The sequence below is a fragment of the Sarcophilus harrisii genome, chromosome 3 (genome assembly GCF_902635505.1).
Source record: "Sarcophilus harrisii chromosome 3, mSarHar1.11, whole genome shotgun sequence".
Taxonomy (NCBI): domain Eukaryota; kingdom Metazoa; phylum Chordata; class Mammalia; order Dasyuromorphia; family Dasyuridae; genus Sarcophilus; species Sarcophilus harrisii.
Window position 1 is genome coordinate 535,191,407 of NC_045428.1, and position 22,518 is coordinate 535,213,924.

Below are 22,518 nucleotides of genomic sequence, written 5' to 3' on the forward strand. Positions count from 1 at the left end.
TAGATTGGTAAATAGCTTTGAAAAAACTGGGGATCTTTTAAGTTGATGAAGAGAAAAGTATTTGAAGGGATCTATTGGAGATTTATTCTGTTTTATTCCAGAGAGCAAAATTGTGAACAAAATAACTAGTTCACAGCACTTAGTTGGGGTTATAATTCCAGTTCTTTTTGGTCTAGATACTCTACCAGTAGTTCTCAAACTTTTGTTTTTAGTATCTTTATCCTATTAAAAATTATTGAGGACCTCTCAAAAGCATTTTTGTTTATCTGGATTATATTTATAGACGTTTACCATATTGGAAATAAAAACTATTTTTGAATTTGTATACCCTTTAAAAGGGTTTCAGAGATTCCCCAGGATTTTCTAGACCATACTTTGAGAACCACTGCTCTATCCCCACATCATTCTGTGATAGAAGTTTCATTAAGATGGATTGTAGCTCAATATACAGAGAAATGCTTTTCTCCCCTCCCCCTTCTCTTCTCCACCCTTTCTCTCTCCTTCCCCCTACTACCTTCCTCTCCCCATCTTTTCTCATCTCTCTCCCTTTCCCTTCTTCTCTCCTTCCCTTCTCTCCCCTTCTCTTCTCTTCTCTGCTTTCTACTTCCCTCTGCTCCCCTACTCTCTGCTGCTCTTCTCTTCCCTTTCCTCCTTTCACCCTCCCTCCCCTTATCACCTTTTCTCTTTTTTCCCCTTCCCTCCTCTATTCTCCTCTCCTGTAGAATATTTTATTTTCATGATTTAATTTCACCATTCTGTGCTTCATTACTCTTCAGTAGCAACTCATCTCTTTGATGTTCCATTGTTGCATTCTTGCTGTCCATTACTCCAAATAAAATTTGTGGTTCTCATGGCTGTTGTCTTTCTATATCCTCTGCTCTACAAAGAAAAATACTGAGAATTCTTCTTCCTGCTGTCAGTTCAATAAATTTGAACTGGGGAAAAGACTAGTGAAAATGCAGAGAGGGAGGAAGCAGTAGAGCTGATATATTCCCTACAAATACTCTGACAAAGACCCAGACCCAAAAAAAAAAAAAAAAAAAGGTCACACAGTGATGAGGCAATGCAAAAAATAGGAAATCATTTCTCCAGCCTAAGCCATTTTAAGGAGACAGGCAAAGGACTGTGGCAACTAATAAAAACTAGTCAGGAAAGGATCATGCAGAGTCTCTCTTTGTACGGAAGAAATCAAAAGAAACAGTCTCAGATCCAAGTGGGATGAGTCTGACTGTGGAGGGAGCAGGAACAGGAATCAGTGTGGACAGAGGAGAGGACATAAATTCAGGAAGTAGCTGAAAGTCAAACTTTAATGTGGAAAGAAGGAACAACAACAACAAAATCTTCCATCATAAATATCTATTGTGGTGACAGAGAAACTCAACACACCATCTCAGAAAATAATAACTCCAAAATACCTATAAACCTCATAGAAAAGCTCAGCTTGAACTTAAGTTCAACAAGAAATTACTGAAAGAAAAAATTAACAAAAGTTTAAAAAAATGAGATTGTAGATTAAATGAAAGTATAGGATCAGATAATTGGAGAAGGAAGAGCTTTGGAGGGAAGACTTGGAAGAAGATTTTGTAATGCTGGAGAAACTGAGGCAGGATATAAATTAGAGAGTATTTAATAATTTATTTAAAGGGAGAGATTTACTGGGACCAAATGAATCTATGGTTTGGTCCCAGGGCTGAATGAGACTATTGTCTCCAAGAATCCAGCAAACAATGAGAGTTTTCAATGACATATATACACATTGCTCAGACTCAGAGGGTAGACTGAGGTAGGGACAGAGTCAGGGTGCTGAGAGCTAGAATGGGACTCTGACAATCCAGTTCTGACAGGGTGAGGGGAGGCATGGGGGGAGGAACCCCAGAGATGGGGAGAGGCAAAAGATAAGATAGTATCTGACATCCTGGTAGCTTGGGATGGGGAGAGGCCTTCTGATATTCTAAAACATAAGATCTTTTATCCTTATCAAATATTCTGATAAAGAAGGAGGGGAGGTTTTGCAAGACTGAGCTTTGAGAAGCAGGGAAACTGAGTCAGGACTGGGTCAGAATAATTATGGAAACTGAGAACTGTGCCATAACAATTTAAGGGTTTAGTACAAGAGGTAAAAAATTTTACCTAATTAACAGAGTCCATGAAAATTAGAACAGACTCTGAGACAACAAGAAATATTAAAACAAAGTCAAAAGACTGAAAAAAGAAGAAAATGCAAGATATCTCATATCAAAATTAACTGACCTTTAACCAATCAAAGATAATTGATTTAAGGATCATCTTTAATCATGACTAGAAACAAAAGAAGCATCCTTTTGAACTCCAATAAGAGATTTGGGCTTGTCCCAGCCCCCATTGGATCTAAGTCAAATTGGGCTTGCCCAGCCCCCAATGGTTCTGATTGGCTCGAGTTTCCCAACCACCACTAAGACAACCAATATAATGAACTTCCATCAACTAGGGTCTTTTCAGATGGAACTCAGTGGCTTACTGAGCTACCAGGACTTTCTGCCCACTGAGAACGTTCTCAGTGCAAAACTCCATTTTCCATAGATCTGTCCACTGAAATAATATTATTTTCCAGTGCCATCTTCTCTTTATCCTCACCTATTTCCCTAACCAGACTTTATGGCTCTCTGTCAAGATTTCTAACTTTACTTCCAATCAATCCTTATAGTAAATCTCTTTTATCAATCTAGGTTTTCGGGTCTATAAATTCCTTTACAGAGAACCTCTGCACTGCCAGAAGAAAGTCCCTGAAACTCCCTACCCTTGCACCAAATCCCAAGGGGTTGCAGGGGAGCCAAACCTCTCCATGTGGTTCCTTGAACCCTGAACCTGCACTGGACCTTATTATTTAACCCTCTGACCACCAGAAACCTTAATTTCATTTTGGTTCCCTAAATCTAAACTTCATCAGTATTGGAATTGTTCTTTAAATATTTGGTATAATTCACATGTAAATCCATCTGCCCCTGAAGATTTTTTTCTTAGGGAGCTGATTAATAAATTGTTCTATTACTTTTCTTCTAAAATGGGATTATTTAATTAATTTATTTCTTCTTTTGTTAATCTGAGCAATCTATATTTTTGTAGGTATTCATCCATTTCACTTAGATTATCAAATTTATTGACATATATTTGATGCCTAATTCTCAATACAAAGTCTGTATGCAACTGTATATTTCTGTAATACTCTTAACATCCAAATTAATCAGCAGTCACGAGATAGTTTCATTACCAGGGATAAAATAACAGCATTAAAGACTTCAATTTTCTTGCTTAGTACTACAATCCATCTTTCCACATACAAGTTATTAAATCAGTGGAATATGGAAAGATGACAACAGGATTTTACCTGTGTTCAGTTCTGACCTTTTTCCTATTTCTGTAGCAAATAGGACCTGATGCCTATTTAAACAATGTTCTGTTTTATATTCATGAATACTTATGAATATATTTGAACCAGAGGGTAAAATGAAAATCTAAAGAATCTGTCACTAACCTGGTTTAGGGATCAGCACTATATCTGTGTCATAAAAGGAATTTGTCAGGATTCCTTCTTTCTCTATTTTTTCAAATTGTTTGCATAGTATTGGAAGTAATTGTTCTTTAAATATTTCAGTTATTTCAGAAATTGCCTAGGCTAAGAAATTCCTATTTGATAAAATCTTCTTACTTGATAAGATAATAGCAACTGGTAAGCAGCCTCGTTGAAATTAAATTTTCAATAAATTCAGAGTGGATCTGTGATCTAAATGTTAAAATCACATCTAAAAACAAAAATAAAATCTAGAAGATAAAGTGCTTAAATACCACTCAAATTAGAGTTTGGATTCTCAACTAAACAATGAATGGAGGCTATTTTGAAAAGATTAAAGGTAATTTTGATAAATTAAATTGAAGAGTTTTTGTAATAGCAGCTCAATGGTACAGTGGAAGTTCGGAGTTCAAAGTTGGCCTCAGAAATTTAATGGTTGTGTGATCCTGAATGTTAGTTATCCTGTGCTTCAGGTTTTCCATTTGTAAAATGAAAATAAAAATAGCATTTACTATTTTGTTGTGTATAATCAAAGGAGATAATATTTGTCTGGTGCTTAGAACAATGACTGGTACATAGTAAGTGTTATATAAATATTAACAGTCACTAACATGAATAAAATTAATGCAATTCATATAAGACTGTGAAAATTATTTTGTGACACATGTCTTTCATAAGGATCTAATTACTAAGAGATACAGAAGACTAACAGAGGTGTATGTGTACATATATGAATAAAATAACAAGTTTTTCCCCAGGAGATAAGTGATCAAAGGATATTAGCAAACATTTCTCAAAGTGTATTACAATCATTGACAACTATTGAGGAAAATGTTCAAATCACAATTAATAAGAGAAATGCAGATAAAAATAAATATGACATTTTCTCACATTATCAATTTGGAAACAATGATAATATATGGAAATAAATGGTGTTGGAGGTAAACAGAGGCACACCAAGGTTTTATTAGTGGAGCTGTGAGTTAGTAAAACCATGCTGTAAAAGATTACAATTATGCTAAGAAGTAATTAAAATGTCCATACACTGTAAGCTAGAGATACTAATGCTATGAATATACATTCAGGAAATCAATAACAAAGAAAAGTCCAATATATTTACAATAGCATGTTCAGTGGTAGCAAACACCTTGAAGTAGAATAGATAGCCTTCAATCGGGAAATGGCTAAAAATATTATGATACAAAAATAAAATGGAACATTATTTGCCATATAAAATAATAAAAGTGCTATATTAAACAATAAAAATGATAAATATAAAGAATGGAAACATTGATATAAACTGATTCAGAATTAAGCAAATAGAACCAGGAAAATACATAAATATCACAATTTTTTAAATGATCCAATAATAATGGAAACTGAAAACTGTGAAGGTACGATGACTAAGTATGTTTCCAAATAGAAGATAGGAAAAGACATTTCTTTTCATTTCTTTGCAAAGATGGGGTTTATGGTAATGGAACACTATCTATAAAATTAAAATTACTAAAATTCTTGATTATTTTTGGATAGGAAGCAGCTATATCTGTTGTGCTGTAGAGAGTGTATTAGACTCGATGTCAGGAGAGACTGATTTCAAACCCTATCTTGGATATTTACTAACTGTGTGGCCCTGGACAAGTCACTTAACTTGTTTGCCTCAGATACCCCAACTATAAAATGAAGATAATACCATTTACCTTCCAGTGTTATTGTGTGGAACAAATGAAAAATATTTGTAAAGCATTTAGCATAGTCCCTATAAATGTTTTTTTTTTCATTATTGTAAAAGATGTTTTTCTGGGATGATATAGGAGGAAGAATACAATTGGAAATATAGGTAATGCAAATCGAAAATATTAATAAAATTTATTTTAAAAGATAATGTGGAGTTGGTGGCAAAGGAAATATGGGATGGCAAAAAAGTCATAACAACGCTAGATTAATGCTGTTTTTTTTTTTTGGGAAACAAATTTTGTTTAATTAAAAGTTTTTTTTTAAATTTTAAAAAAAAAGGGGAAAAAAATTTTTTTTTTAAAAAAATTTAAAAAAAAATTAAAATTTTTAAAAAAAAAAAAAAACCCCAATTAAAGGTTTTTTAAAAAAAAAACATTTTAAAAAAATTTTTTTCCCCTTTTCCCGGGGAAAACCCTTTAAAGGAAAAAGGGGAAAACTTAAAATTTTTTTTAAAAAAAAAAGGGGAATTGGGGGGAAAAACCAAGGGGTTAAAAAAAAAAAAAAAAAAAAGCCCAAATTTTAATTTAAAAAATTTTTTTTTTTTTTTAAAAAAAAAGGGTTTTAAAAAAAAAAAGGGGTTAAAAAACCCCAAAAAACCCAAAATTTAACCCTTTTCCCTTTCCTTTCCGGGGGAAAAAAAAAAAATTTTTTTTCCCGGGGGGGGGGTTTTTAAAAAAAAAAAAATTTTTTTAAAAAATTTTAAAAAAAAAAAATTTGGGAAAAATTTTAAAAAAAATTTTTTTAAAAATTATGGCCTTTTGGGGGGAAAAAGGGAAAAATTTTTTAATGGAAAAGGGGAAATTGGAAAAAAAAAATTTTGGGAAAAGGGAAAAAAAAGGGGGGGGAAAATTTCGGGTTCCCCAAAGGGGGGGGAAAGGGGCCAAAACCCCAAAAAAGGGGGAAGGGGGGAAAAAAAAAGGGTTTCCCCCAAAAAAAAAAAAAAAGGGCCCAAAAAACCCCGGTTAAAAAAAGGGGAAAAATTTGGGCCTTTGGGGGGGGGGAAAGGTTTTTGGGGGGGGGGGAAAAAAACCCAAAAAAAAACCCCCTTTTGGGAAATAAAATTTTAAAAATTGGAAAAATTGGGCTTTCCCAAATTTCCAAAACCCCTTTAAAAAGGGAAACAAAAAAAAAAACCCCCCCCAAAAAAAAACCCCTTTCCCCAAAAAATTTTTTTTCCCCTTTCCCACCAAAAAAAAAAAAGGGGGGAAAAAAAAAAAAAATTTCAAAAGGAAAAAAAAACCCCAAAAAAAAAAAAAAACCCAAAAAGGGGAAAAAGGGCCCCAAAAAAATTTGGGGGGGGGGAAAAAAAAAAGGGGTTTTGGGTTTTTAAAAAAAATTTAAAAAAAATTTTTAAAATTTTGGGAAAAAAAAAAAAAAATTTTTTTAAAAAAAACCAAAAAAAGTTTTAAAATTTCTTTTTTTTTTTTCCCCCCCCCAAAATTTTTAAAAAAAAACCCCAAAAAAAAAAGGGGGAAAACAAAAAAAAAAAAAAAAAGAAAAATTAAAAAAAATTGGAAAAACCCCCCAAAAAAAAAAATTTTTTTTTAAACAAAAAGGGGGAAAAAAATTTGGAAAAAAAAAAAAGGGGGGTTTTTTCCCGGGAAAAAAAAAAAATAATTTTGGAAAAATTTTTTTTTTTTTTCCCCTGGGGAAAACCCCCGGGGTTTTTTTGGAAAACCAAAAAAAAAAATTTAAAAAATTTGGGAAAAAACCAATCCCAAAAAATTTTTTTTAAAAAAAAAAACCAAAAAAAAGGGGGGAAATTTTTTTAAAGGTAAATTAAAAAAAAAAAAAAAAAAAAAAAATTTTTTTAAAAAAAATTTTAAAAAAAATTTTTTTTTTCAAAAAAAAAAAAAAAAAAGGGGGGGGAAGGGGGTTTTAAAAAAAAAAAAAAAAAAAAACAAAAAGGGGGAAAAAAAGGGGTTTAAAAAAAAAATTTTTTAAAAAAAAAAACCAAAGAAAAAAAAAAAAAAAAAAAAAAAAAAATTTTTAAAAAAAAAAAAAAAAAAAAAAAAAAATTTTAAAGCCTTTGGGGAAAAAAACCCAAAAAATTTTAGGAAAAAAATTTTTTTAAAAAAATTTTAAAAAAAGGGTTTTAAAAAAAAAAAAAATTTTAAGTTTTAAAAAAAAAACCCTTTTCCAAATTTTTAAAATTTTTAAACCCCCTTTTAAAAAAAAATGAAAAAAAATTTTTTAAATTTTATTTTAAATTTTTTAAAATTTTTAAAAAATTTAATTAAACCCGGCCAAAACTTTTTTTTTCCCTTTTTTTCCCCCTTCCCAAAAAAATTTAAAAAAAAAATTAAAATTTTTTTTCCCCCAAAATTTTTTTAAAAAAACCCCCAAAAAAATTTTTTTTAAAAAAAGGAATTGGAAAAAAAAAAAAAAATTTTGTTTTTTTTTTTTTTTTTAACCCAAAGGTGTCAAATTATGCAAAAAATATTTACTATATACTCCTACTGAATAATTTCTGTTCTCTTACTTTCATTGACACCACCTTCTCTACCATTTTTTTTCTCAAATGACAATTCCACTACTAAATATAATAGAATGAGAGAGTGAGACAGAGAGACAGAAATAAAGAAACAGAGAACAGAAAGAGAATATAAACTGGACACAGAAGAAATAATGACAGACCTCTTCCTTTATCTCCACATATAAGGAAAACATACTTGATTTCTAAAACAAAACTGGAAGGGTCTTGAAAATGGTTGGGAAAAACTTTGGGTTGGCAAACTCCCTGATGCCCTCCAAAAACTTTGAAATTTTTTTTTAAAAATCCCTGGAGCAACAGAACCAAGAACAGTACAGAGTGAAATAATTTCATAGGCAAACACAATTAAGTAGTTCTGCTTGAAAGTTCTGTCCATCTGGGTGAGAGTAGAATACAACCCAATGCAGATAATTGAATTATATTTGAACCCAAAACAAAACCAAGGAAAAGGCAGGCCAATTGGAAAAGCCAAAGAAGTTTGGGGTGGTGGTTTCCAACCAAAAGAAGGAAATTAATTTTGGTTTGGTGGTGGGGGAACGGCAAACCCAAAGGGGAAAAATTACCAGGTTTGGGTTGGGCTGGCCCTAAAGGCAGAATTCGGGGTTTAAATATATAATTCCCAATTCTATTAAAAATCAAACAGGGTTTCCAGGGTTTTGAACATTCAAAAAGAACAAAATTAAGTTTGAAAGGATTTATTTTGGCCCGAAGTCATTTAAAAATTAAAAGAAAAAAAAATTGGGTTCCAAAAGGTTTCCTTGGTTTGTTTTGAAAAAGAACAAAACCCATACTAAAAAAAACAAATAAAGTTTGGGCCCAAGTTCTCTTAAAAAATAAGTTCTTAATTCATGAAAAAAATAAAAGGAAAAGGGAAGATGGGGAAGAGGAAAATGAGAATGATGCAAGAAAATTGGGGAAAAAAAATTAACAGATTGGTGATTGCTAAAGGAAGACACAAATTAAAAAATAACATCTTACAAAACAGACTAGGGCAAATGCCAAAAGACAATGAGGAGAAGAAAACTCACATAACTTTATAAGAAATAAATAAATAACTGAAAACCCATATGACAATATAGAAATCATTGATAAATGTCCCTTTGGGTAAAAAAAAAAAAAAAAAAAAAAAAAAAAAAAAACCTTACCTGAAAAAAGATTCAGTAGAATCAATTTTAAAAATTATAGTGCTATATCAAAGCCATGATCAAAAAAGAGTCTTCACATCATTTATCAAAAAATAATCCAGAAAATCTTTCCCCATAGTCTAGAATCAGAGGGTAAAATAGAAATGGAAAGAGTCCACTGATTATTTCCTGAATAAGATTCCAAAATGAAACTCCCAGGAATATTTTAGCCAAATTTCAGAGTTTCCAGATCAAAGACAAAATATTGCAAGCAAACAGAAAGAAACAATTAAGCCTTGGGTTGCCCTAGTCAGTATAGCACAATATTTAGCAGCTAAAGGATTAGATGGCTTGGAATGTGATTTTCCTAAGGGCAAAGAAGCTAGGATGATAACCAAGAATCATCTACCCAGAAAAACTGAGTATAATATTCAGAGAAAAATATGGTCATTTACTCAGAGGACTTTCAAGCATTATTGGTGAAAAAATCAGAACTGAATAGAAAATTTGATTTGCTAATACAAGTCTCAAAAAATCATGAAAGATAAACAGGAAAAGAAAATAGACATTTAATAAAGTTAAACTATTTATGTTACTACATGGGAAGATATGATACTTGTATCTCATAAAAACTTTCTCATTATTAGGACAGCTAGAAGGAGTATATATAGACAGAGGACACAGGTGTGTATTGAATATGAAGGGAAAATATCTAAAAATAAAAATAAAGTTTATAGTGAAGAAAGATGAATGTACTGGGGAAAAGGAAAAAGGAGAGGTAGAATGGGTAAATTTTATCACATAAAAGAGGCAAGAAAAAGCTTGTACAGTGGAGGGAAACAGGAGATGTGGAAAGGGACAAGTAAATTAACCTTTCTGTCATCAGTATTAGCTCAAAGAGGAAATTCCATACATACTTGATTGGATACACAAATCTATTTTATGCTATGGAAAAGTAGAATGGGAAAGAGATAAGAATATGGGGTGAGAGAATGGAGGGCAAGTTAGGGAAGATGGTAGTCAGAAACAAAGCTCTTCTGAATAGTAATAGCATGAAAGGAGAGAGAGAATAGAATAAATTGGGTAAGGAAGAGGATGGAACGAAATACATTTAGTTACAATAACTGAAAAAAATTAAATCCAATTTCTCTGATCAAAAACTTTATTTCTCAAATGAGAAATGCATCAAATTTATAAAAATAGGAACCATTACTGAATTGATAAATGATCAAAAGTTATGAACAGTTTTCAACTGGAATAATCAAAGCTATCAATAGCTATATATCAAGGTGCTCTAAATCACAGATTGGAGAAATGCAAATTAAAACAATTCTGAGGAACTGTTTCTTACCTATTAGATTGGCTAATAGGACATTTTGTCAGAAAATGACAAATGCTGGAGGGGATGTGGAAAAAATGACAGTGCATTTTTGATGTAGTTGTGAACTGATTCATCCATTCTGAAAAACAATTTAGAATTATGTCCAAAGAGCTATAAAACCATGCATATTAGCTGACCTAGTAATACCACAACTAGGTCTGTATCCAAAAAAGTGATGAAAAACAAAAAGGAAGGGGCAGCTAGGTGGCTCAGTGAATAGTAAAGTTAGGAGCACCTGAGTTCAAATCTGGCATCTGACACTTAACACTTCCTAACTGTGTGACCCAGGGCATGTCACTTAATTCCAATTGCCTCAGCAAAAAAATAAAATAAAACTAAAAGGAAAAGAACATATATGTATAAAAATATTTATAGCACCTCTTTTTTAAAGTGCAAAGAATTGGAAATTAAGGGGATTCCCATCATTTGGTGAATGACTGAACAAATTATGCTATGTGCTTGTGATGGAATACAATTGGGCTATAACAAATGATGAGGAATATGCTCTCAGAAAAATCTGGAAAGATTTACATGAGTTGATTCCACATGAAATATATTGTATACAAAGTAACAGCAATATTGTATGGTGATCAATCGTGAATGATTTAACTATTCTTAGTAATACAGTGATCCAAAACAACTCTGAAGGAATTATGATGAAAAATGCTATCCATCCCCAGAGAAAGAATTGATGATGTCTGAATACAGATGGAGGTATAATTTTTTTAACTTTCTTTTTTTTTTTCTTAAGAGTTTACTTTGGTGTATGTTTTCTTTTACAACGTGACTAATAAGGAAATATTTTTGCATTAGTACATGTGTGTAACCTATAAAATTTAGTTGTCTTCTCAACAAGGGGAGTATGAGTAGGAAGGGATAGAATTTGACATTCAAAGTTTTAAAAGTGAATGTTAAAACTTTGTTTGTATGTTTAATTGGGGAAAATAAAATACTATGTATTTTTTTTAAATGTGGAAAGGGTTAGTCAAAGATACCTTTAAGAAATCTGTTGAAACATCGTTAATAAATGATCATTCAACTGCCTCTATAAGACCTCCTGGGATGAGAAACAATTTCTTAAGGCAATTCATGCCATCTTTGGGTAGCATGAATATTAGGTAGTTTTTCCCCCCATATGTTGATCTTAAATCTGCCCCTGCAACTTTTCTTCTTCCCACTCCAACCTTGTTCTTAGAAGAACAAATTTAATCACTCTACCCCTTACATTTCTTCAAATGTTTAAAATATCACAAGCTATATTACTTCTCCTCAATTTCTTCTCCATGCTAAATGTCTCTAAAGCCTTTCACCAAGATTTAACAAAGCCAAACAAAGCATTTGTTTAATATCTACTGTGTAGTTGGAATACAAAGGAAATACAGAGGAAGTATATTCCTTCTCACAAGAAAACATGCAAACAACTATGTATAAGCAACATATATATAGTATAAACTGGAAATTATCAACTGAGGAGAAGATACTTTTAGTATAATAAAGGTGCATGGTAAAGGCTTCTTTTAAAAATTGAAATTTTAGCTTGAAGAAAGCCTAGAAAACCATGAAGTAGAGATAAGGAAGAAGACAATTCCAGGTATATGAGGCAGCTAGAGATGTGATAACTTGTATAAGGAATATCAAGGAGGACAATGCCTTCAGATTATATGAAGAGTGTATGGAAGAGAAGAAGGTATAAGAAGACTACATACAAAGGAGAAAACCTGGACTTTAAAACAAAAACGGGATTTTATGTTTGATCCTTTAGATAATAGGAAGCCATTATAGTTTATTGAATGGGATAGGAGGGAATGCAGTTACATAGTCAGAACTATGTTGTAGGAAGTTTACTTTGATATCTAGGAAAAAGATGGACTTTTGTGAGTGACTGGGAAAATGATAATGCCCTGGATAAATAGGTTTGTTAAGAAGAGGAAAGTATTATAGGAAATAAGTGATATACACAAACCTAATAACAAAGATCCGCATTAGATTTTCTTAGAAAAAATAGGGATATATATATATATATATATGTATATATATATATACATATATATGAGTTAAACTGTAGTCTTCTTAGGGGAGTTGGCGAGGGGAGGAAAGGGGAAAAACAAATTAAAAAGTACCAGTAGAGAACTAAAGAAAACTTACAAGGAAGCAAAGAAAAGATGTATAGTTATGAATATAATATCTTTTGTTTTATATATGCTTTATTGAAATGGAAATTTATTGTTACACATTTTGAATTCTGTCTTATATTCTTCTGGTCACATGACAATGTTTCTTTTTTCTTTTTTTTCATATTTTGTGTTTAAGTTTTAAAAAAATAAATAAATACATTTATAAAATAAATATGATCTCATTTAAAAAAAGGTTACAAGAAAGTGTCTGTGGAAGAAGGTAATGACAAGCTTTCCAGTTTTCTCCAACCATGTTTGTTGCACTTTTCTGGATGAATAAGGAAATTCCTTGATTTAGAGGGATTCTTTTGAAACAGCAAGAGAATGGGATACTGAACAAAACGTTTTCATTTTGACTCCTGCCCCTGCAATTAGTACCTTTGTAAATTTGGGGAAATCATTTCAGTTTATAGGTTTCCATTTTTTTCTCCTCAGGAAAAAAAGCAAATAAATTGAATTATTAAGGTTGCTTACACTATATCTTCCTCAGGAACAGTGCTATAGAAAGCAAGAGAGGGACCAGACCATTGGGAGAGGTAGGGAATTACCAGATAAGTTCTATCAGCTCAACTTGGCATCTATAAGGGAGTGTTTACATCCTTAAGAAAACCATCTGGGTCCGGAGAGGTGACCTAGACCAAGATCACACAGTTAGAATGTCAGTTAGGCATCTTAAAGGGTGTCCTAGAGACCCTTTGAACTTCTTTAAGAAATCTAATACTTAAATGTTCAGAGTAAACATTTACAACTCAGAAGTAAAAAGGGCTTGTTTTGTTATTTAGATGATCGTCTAGACAAGAAAATAATGGAAGAAAAGTTAATATTGTAAGAAAAGGTAATAATACAATTAATTTTAAAGATATATCTCGTATGCATTTTTTTTTCTTTTGGAGCTAGCTCTTAAAAATTTGCCAGCATGTCCTTGCATGCAAACACAGACACACACACACACACACACACATACACACACACACACACACACACACACACTCTCTCACACAAATTTCAATATATATATCAAAAACATATCTAAGGTCACTCTTAAGATTCAGGAAGGAGAAATCAGAACTTAGAGCTAGAAGAATCTCCAAGAAAATTTAATTCAATTATTTCATTTGACAGATTTGGGTAAAATCAGGGAAGGCTAGTAGGAGAGCAAACGTGAACTTTATTCTTCCTAAAACCAAGAGCCTTTTTGTCCCTTTAGTCTGTTCATCTTTTACTCCTTGTTAGAGTGTAGCTAAGAGTCTGAGTCTTCTTCCAACAGGAATTCCTTTTCTCTTTTCTTTTTGCTAGTGCTTATGCCATAGACATTCGTCTGGAATGCTGATATCGAGTAGTAACAAAGCTCAGATGATAAATGTCTGAATGCTCAATGTTTTTCCTCTCATTCTCTCTTATTTCCTCAGGACCCTGTCCTAGAACTAACCGGAATGATAATTCTGCTTTTTTTTTAATTATTTTATTCTGAACTTTAGAAATAAAACAAATATTTCTATAACATAGTAGAATGGAAAAAAGGTGATTGTACATGAAACTGCAAATCTATTTTGTACAGCTTACTGTTATTTTAAACATACAACGAAATCACCATATAGTTTTTTCCTTTTTTAAATCTTTCCTTCTCAACCAATGTAGACAGCTATCATTTGACCCAAATATGTGTGTATATCTATAAATAAACATAAATATTGGAATGTATTATGTTAAAACATTCTATCATATTCTATTTATCATTTCCTTCTCTGGATGTATATAATGCCTTCCTTCACATCGTTTTGTAAGAATTTGGCTATTTACAATAGTTAAAATGTCAATCACTAAAAGTTGTTTTTAAAACAATATTATTACTCTGCATTTAGACTTTCTCACTATCTAAAGACACTTACCCACAGTCCCTAGACCTGGTACAAACTCAAAAGTGTGAATGTAGATGGAGCATACAAATATATTTGAAGGAAAGGGCAAACACCGGGTTTTTATCTTTCCTTAATCCCTGGGATGTGAGGATAGACAAGGTAGTTCTGAGCTAGCCTGTCCCTTGAGAACACTGGCAATTCATGCCACATGAAGTCAGAAAAATTAACCATTTCATTGTCCAAAACATCAGCATCATTTCTTGCATCAATTATGATTTAAAGAGAAAAAGTTGGGAAATAACGGGTGACCGAGATGTTTTTATTCAGAACCTTCATCATCCTGAGGGAAACAACTTTAAACATCCCAAATTGTGGGTACTTTTTAATTCTGACTTATTCTCAGACTCTAAGAGTGCGTCTGGCCATCAGTGACTGACAGAAATAATATATATATATATATATATGAAATATATATATATATATATATATATATATATATATATATAAAAGAGTCAGGAATTTAGATCTTGAATTGACATTTCACACAATACTCTATTTTTAAAATTATTTTTCCAATTACCTGTGAAAAACAATTTTTAACATTCATTTTTTAAAATTTTGAATTTCCAGATTTTCTCTCTCCCACCTACTTGTCTCCCTAAAATGATAAGCAATTTAATAAAGGTTTTACATGTGCAATCACTTACTTCTGTATTAGTCATATTGTAAAAGAAAGTATGAAGAAAAAAATCATTCAAAATAAAGTGAAAAATAGTATGTTTGCCTCATTCTACATTCATATTCCATCAGTTCTTTCTCTGGAAATGGATAATATTTTTCACTATGAGTCCTTTGGAAGTCTTAGATCATTGTATTTTGAGAATAGCTAAGTCTCACCATTGATCATCATACTATATTGCTGTTACTCTGTTCAGTGTTCTACTTCTGCTCACGTCACTTTGCATCAGTGTGTATCTTGTCAAGTTTTTCTGAAATCGGATTGCTTATCCATTTCCTTTGGCCAGTGGTTTTCAATTTGATCATATACTATAATTTTCAGTTCCCCAAAATATTCTCATTTTGGAAGGGTTTGACCTAATCAAAGTAATATAGGGTCACCAAAGAAAGTTTGTGGGGTTTAACTCAAAATTGATACTTGTGACTCCAAAGTAAGTGGCCTTTTCTTTTGTTTAGAATGTGTACTATAATTTTGTGTGTTGTAATGTTATTTGCATTTATGTTTTTATGTGGCAATATGTAAGTTAAATATTTCCATGTTTATCTTTATAAGCTAATGTTTGTGTTTGCTACATATATTTATGTATATATGGCTAATAATAATATCTACCTCATAGAGTTGTTATGAAGATCAAGTAAGAAAATATATGAAAAGTACACATTAAGCTTTTGTTGCTTATAAACCTAAACTACAGTATTCCTATTACTAACATCATCATCACCATTATTATTATGATCACCATCATCTAATACTTTTAATTTTTTCAATGAATTCCAGATAGAAACAATCCTGGGATAAATTGTTATTCTGCTATTCCTTTTAAGTGTCCTGTGGATCATTGTGCAGATGAAGAAAATCAATGCTTTCAGATGTTGATACAGAGTTTTCAGGATTGTTGAAGACATCTTCTGAATTAACATCTGTTTTGATGCTATATGCTAAGTTCCATAGATTTTTCCATCTGACTTGCTGCTGAAACTTTCCATTTGTGTTGTATTTCCCATTAAAATATGTACTTGCAGAAAGCAGGAATTGTCTCAATTTTTCAAAGTATGTCTCTGCTTCTTAGCACAGTGTTTCTTATGTAAATCCTTTCAGTGTTTCATTCTTTCATTCAGCAACCTTAGTGGTACAAAAACTTCAGAAATTGTTGGAACCTGATTCCTGTTCCCCTGCCCTTTGCTCTGGACAGCCAATTCTATGCATTTTATAAGTTCTTTTTCCATGGAGCTTGGGAACTATGAGCTAAAATGATGATGATGGTGATGATGATGATGATGTGTTTGACAGTAGACTTCAAAAGTATATGTTTCTAGTATGGGGCAATGGGTTTATATATGTGTGTATGTACATACATGTGTGTGTCATGTATTCATATATGTGAGTATATTGCAGGGAAATAGGGACAGAACTTATATATAATATATACTATATATACTATAGTATATACTATTGCCATTTCCAGGAAGATATAGAATAAGTGGTACCTGAGTGATATCTAAGCCCCTAGATAATTGATTCTTAGGCAGATGTGAGGCAAGGAGAGACACAAACAGATATAGAGCAAGACACACACACACAGAGACTGAGAGATAGAGACAGAGATATAAAGAGACAAAGAGAGACAGAGACAGGGGCGGGGTAGAAAAAGGGAGGGTGGAAGGGAGAGAAGTTAATTGTCAACATAATCCCCCTAGTGATTTAAAAGTTCTTATATCTGATGTTAACTGATAAATTATGACAGCTCAGTAGTTAAGAAAGTGTTTCCTCTTTAATACTGATATGTGGGAGAGTTCCTTACTTGTCATGTGCTGGTTTGATATCTAAGCTTTTTCAGCTAGCTGACTTTTCAAATGGGTTACAACTCTAAATTTCTGACATTAAGATTCTAAGATGGCTGTATTTTGCCACAAAAGAAAAGAAAAGAAAAGGCTACCTACTTGCTTCCACAGAGATACTATATCACAGCAGAAAATAGCAGATGCCAGCAGAAATTAGAAGTTATTACTAATTTCTGAACCAATGGTGTCCCACCATAACTGAAGAGTTGTAGATGACATAATAAAAGTCAGTAAAAAAGCTAAATTCACTCTTTAAACATACATTTATTATTAGGCATACATATAATGCCTAATAACGGTCATGCAGAATGCTAAATATTTTAAAAACATAGATGTAGTAAATATACTTGGATCCTTTCCCCAAAGAAAGATCTGATCACCTATCTCATCAGGTTCTAGAGGATCCTAATGGATTGAAGTGTTTCTTCTATCACCTGGAGCCTCAACTGGTTATGTTTCTCGCCACTGTTAATTGCCAATGAGTAATTTCCAGTTCATTTAAGCATTTAATGAATTTTTACAAAAGCTTATTTACTTTGAAAATCTAGAAATAATAAAAAGATCAGCAATTTCTCTAATATGTTATAGATATATTCTCCCCTATATCTTTGGAGAGAGTTAAACTTAAATTCAGTTCAGTTCCTGCATAACATTGGTGCCAGTAAATACTACTAGATAAATTCTTTTCTCAACAATTATTGGACTGGGACCCAAAGATCATTACCAAAAGTCATTCCTTCCAGCTTTGTGTTTTGGTACTAAATGGGCTACAAAATTCAGATTTGGGAATCCCAGATGCTTTCTCTCTCCTAACCAATTGATATAGTTATGACATAAGATATTTAGTTTTCTGTTGGCTAATTGCAAGTATGTTATTAAATCACTTGAGTTTGTTCAGTCATTTAAGTTTAATCTGACTCTTTGTGACCTCATTTGGAGTTTCTTCAACAAAGATATTGGAGGGGTTCACCATTTCCATTTCCAGATCATTTTACAGGTGAAGAAACTGAGGCAAACAGTTTTAAGTGACTAGCCTAGATTCACATACTAATAAGTCTGAGAATATATTTAAAATAGCAAATGTACTTAAAATTCAATTTGCTTCACTTTAATAGTGTTTATAGATAAATTAAACTATGTTAAAAAAAAAAAAAAAAACTTTTCTTATGCCATTTCTACAACTGGATCACCAGGCAAAATTTTACAGAAACTCTAGTGATTTACTGACTACTGTTGTTAACCAGTTCATTTGAAAATCAATGAGACTGAAGAATAGTAACATCATTGGGGGGTTAAGTTTAAATTTTAAAAAAAATTTTAAAAGTTTAATGTTTCTAATTGTTTGTTGTTGTTTCAAGATACGTTGTAATGCAATATTCAGTTATCTGGTTTTTGAAAAAGACTTAGTTTTGTGCTATTATTGTTGTTCAGTTGTTTCTGAAGCCAGATTCAAAATCAGGAAGATGAGTAATCCTTATTAGGGCTCAACACTCTAGACTTCTACCACCCTATAAGAAGATAAATCTTGATAATATCTTGAATACCTGATCAGACAAGTGATTATGATATAACAGAGGGGGATGAGGGAACTACCCTGGTACAGTATACTGAATACAAATGAGAGGATGCACATGGATCTGACAAATCATGGGGAATAATTTAGTGCTTAAATGTAGAATCTTTGTCAGTTTGGAAAATATTTGATGATATGTCCAGAGAAACTGCAAGAACATGTGTTCAACCAGAAACAGTAAATTTTGATGTAATAACTGCAAGAATGCCAAAATCATTGTGTACAAGGTCATGGTGGCTTTGAAACTCCACCAAAATAAATTTCAAACATATTCATGCCTATTGTCAAAGAGGAAAAATACATTTGCATCATAATGGGGCGTTTATTTATTGCTTAAGATGGCATGAAAAATTGTTGGTATAAATCCTTTGGACCATCTTCAAAAATCATCATAGGGTCTGTGAACCACTAAATAGAACTATTAATCTGTGTTATTCTTTTCTCTCTGAAAATTTAAAGGCAATAGAATGAGGAGATCAAAAAATCCAAAGAAGCACAAATGACATACAAAGTTTATTAATGGGTGGATGTATATAAAATTTGTCATAATACACAGTTATATATGAGTTGATTATAAATGAACAAGTCTTAAGTGAAGTCAGCAGAAGGGTGGAATAAATGCATGGAAATGAGGACAAAGGAAGAGGGACCAAAACTCCTGAGGATTACTTGAAAACCCATTTTTGTCCTCTAAATTTACATTCCATCCCAAAATTACATATTAAAGGCTTTAAATCACTACTATAAAGAGAAATGCATGAAACAAACCCTGACATTTTAACCAAAAAATTGATAAATGAAAGAAAAAAGGTAGGGCTTGTCTATTTTAGAGGAGTTTAGGAAGATAGGCACATTAATGTATTGTTGGTAGAAGTATGAATCAGTACAACCACTTGGGAAAATAATTTGTATTTATGTAAGTAAAGTGACCAAAATGTCAATGTCCCAAAGGAATGAGATTCTATTATCAGAATTATTCTTCCCCCCAAAAAATCATCGAATAGAATATCTCTACATATATCCAAATATTCTTAACAATACTTGTTTGTGGCAGTAAAGAACTCGGTGCAGGCGGAAATGGCTGAATAAATTATGATCCTTGAATGTAATAGAATGTTACTGTATATTAAGAAACAATAAATACATAGAATATTGAGAAGCATGGAAAGATTGACATGATCCAATCAGAGTAAAATAGGCAGAATCAAAAGGAATAATATTAATAATGACTATAATAACACAAATAAAAACAAAACTTCAAAAAATTCAAAGCTGGATTTTTTCAAAATTACAAAGAAGTAGCACAGCCCTAAAGAGCTATGAGAAGAAACTGCCACCTCATACTTTTGTAAAAATGAAAGATTTACAGGTTTGGTATAGTGCACCCATTTTGACACTTTCCTGATGTGTTGATTTTTTTCTCTTCTTCCATTTTTGCTTTCCCCCCTTTTCAATCAATTGTCATATGAAGTGGATCTTATGGAAGAGAAAGATGAGGAATTTTGGAAGAAATTTTAGTAAAATGAAAATAAGAGATATAATTAAAAACTACCTTTACAAAGTACACCAGTTAATAATATCTTTACCTTAATCATTTCATCCTTCAAATGGTAGAGGAAACAAAAATCAAATTCTGTACTATATCAGATTCTTACCAAAAATAGGTGGGCAGAAATGATGAGTAACTTAAGAAGGAGTGATCATACTGCTTCTAGAGTTTTGTATAAAGAAACAGAAGAAAATTAGATATAGTGTGAAAGGCATTTTAGGATTGGGAAGAGGATATTATAAGGGTTGGGAAGACAGAATTCCATGGACTAGGATTCTACATGGAAGCTCAGCTGAGAACAGATAAGAAATCTTCAAAAATGAGATTCTGAAGTGGAAAAAAAGGAAATTTCTTGGGAAGAAAAATGCGGATTGTTCAAAGAGACCAATGTAGATAGATAGACAAACTAAGTTCATTCTTTAAATAGAGGTAAAGAAATAATTGAGATTGAAAAATACATAATTATATTTGATAGAGTTAATTATGAATCAAAATTTCATCATTGCTTGGAAGAAATAAGCTATTTCTTCCTTACTTCCACTTCCCCATTTCTTGGGAAAAAAATTTCAATTCAGATAGGTAGTTCCATGTTTTCTGATCTTTCTTTCTCTGGGACATTTTATCAAACTTTTCTGTTTTATATTACTTTTACTTGTTTCTTCTTTTAACATAAAGGCTTATACATCCATAAACACACACATGTTCACACATATAAACACATATATATTAATTTACATGTACATAAAACATGTCTTTCCCAATAAATAAATGCTCCAAGAATGTGAACAAGCATTCCTTAAAAGAAAAATTATATTGCAACCATTGACAACGATTAAGGAAATTTATCCAAATTACAACCAAAAAAAGCTATGAAGTTAAAAAGCAACCATGAGGTTTCACCCCTCACTTTCTACTCAGGTGGGATGTCAAGACTAGACAGAGATTGAGATAATTATAAAAGTACAATTAATAAGAATGGATATGTACTAAAGGAATCTATAGCAGTAAAAGTTGATAAAATTTAAAGAAAAGATCCAAAGGCTAAGAATTGGACACAGTAAAGAAGAAACAGAATCCAAGAAAAAGTCAGATTACTCTTCATTTGTCAATTTTTGCTAATTCCAGATTGTTTGCAGTCATTTGTGATAATCAATATAATGATTGTGCATTTGAAATCACAATAAAATGGATTTTACATTTCTGAAGTTCCACAACTCAGTCAATATCATTTTTATTGACTTCAGAAAACTTTGCTGCATAAATTCCTGAACCTTATGTCTTTGCTCCTGTTCTGTGAAACAGATAGCTAGATGAATAAAAGATGGTTGTTGTATTAATCTGAATTGGATTGGATGGAATTTCTTCCTTTAGGGAACTTGAAGTTTAGAATAAAAGCTTAAAATGTTCTCTTAACTGAAAGTTCATATGTATAGACGCAACTACTACATGGCTATTATGGCTTCATAATTTCATTTTAACAGCTTCTTTTCCTGATTCACAGAGTCATGTCACTGGGTTGCCTTTGGAGAGAACAAGACGATGATCTTGTCCCTTATTTGCTTTGTCTTAATGCCATAGATGATGGGATTGAGTGCTGGTGGAATAACTATGTAGAGGTTGGCAAACATGATATGGAAAGTTGGAGAAACATTATGCCCAAATCGGTGGGCAAGGATAGAGAAGAATGCTGGTGTGTAGAACATCAGGATGACACAGACATGGGAGCCACATGTACCCAGCGCCTTCTGACGGGCATCCTGAGATGGGAGGCGGAACACAGCTAGAAGAATAAGCATGTAAGAGACAGCAATCAATACTACATCTGAAATTACAGTCATAATGGGCACAGCAAAGCCATACCAGATGTTGACAGAGATGTCAGCACAGGAGAGGCGGGCCACACCAATATGTTCACAATAAGTGTGGGGGATGATGCGTGTCTGGCAAAAAGGTAAGCGTTTCAGCAAGAAAACAACTGGGAAAATGATGCAGAAGCTGCGAAAGCAGATACCCAGTATGATCTTGATTATGGCTTGATAAGTCAGGATGGTGGTATATCTCAGTGGAGAGCAGATGGCCACATAGCGATCAAATGCCATGGCCAGTAGAATGGCTGAGTCTGAAACAAAGCTGTAGTGAAGAAAGAACATCTGAGTGAGACAGCCAGTGAAGGTGATTTCTCTGGCTCCAAGCCAGAAGATGCTGAGGGTTTTGGGGACACCAGCTGTGGACAGCACCAGATCAGTGGAAGCCAGCAGAGAGAGGAAGAAGAACATGGGCTCATGGAGGCTGCGCTCCATGATGATGAGATACAGCAAAATTAAGTTTCCCACTAAAGTCAATAGGTAAATAGCACAGAAAGGAATGCCAATCCAGATGTGGAACTGCTCCAGCCCCGGGATCCCCACTAGGATGAATATGTCTGGGTTGAAGCCAGTCAAGTTAAATGTGACCATCGTGATGTCGTTTAGAATATCCCAGAAGCCTTGGAAATAAACAT

At 32.4% G+C, this 22,518-nt stretch overlaps 1 pseudogene; it reads right to left on the reverse strand.

Annotated features, from left to right (window-relative positions):
- Positions 1-21,526: 21,526 nt before the first annotated feature.
- LOC100930003 lies at positions 21,527-22,518 on the reverse strand (annotated as a pseudogene).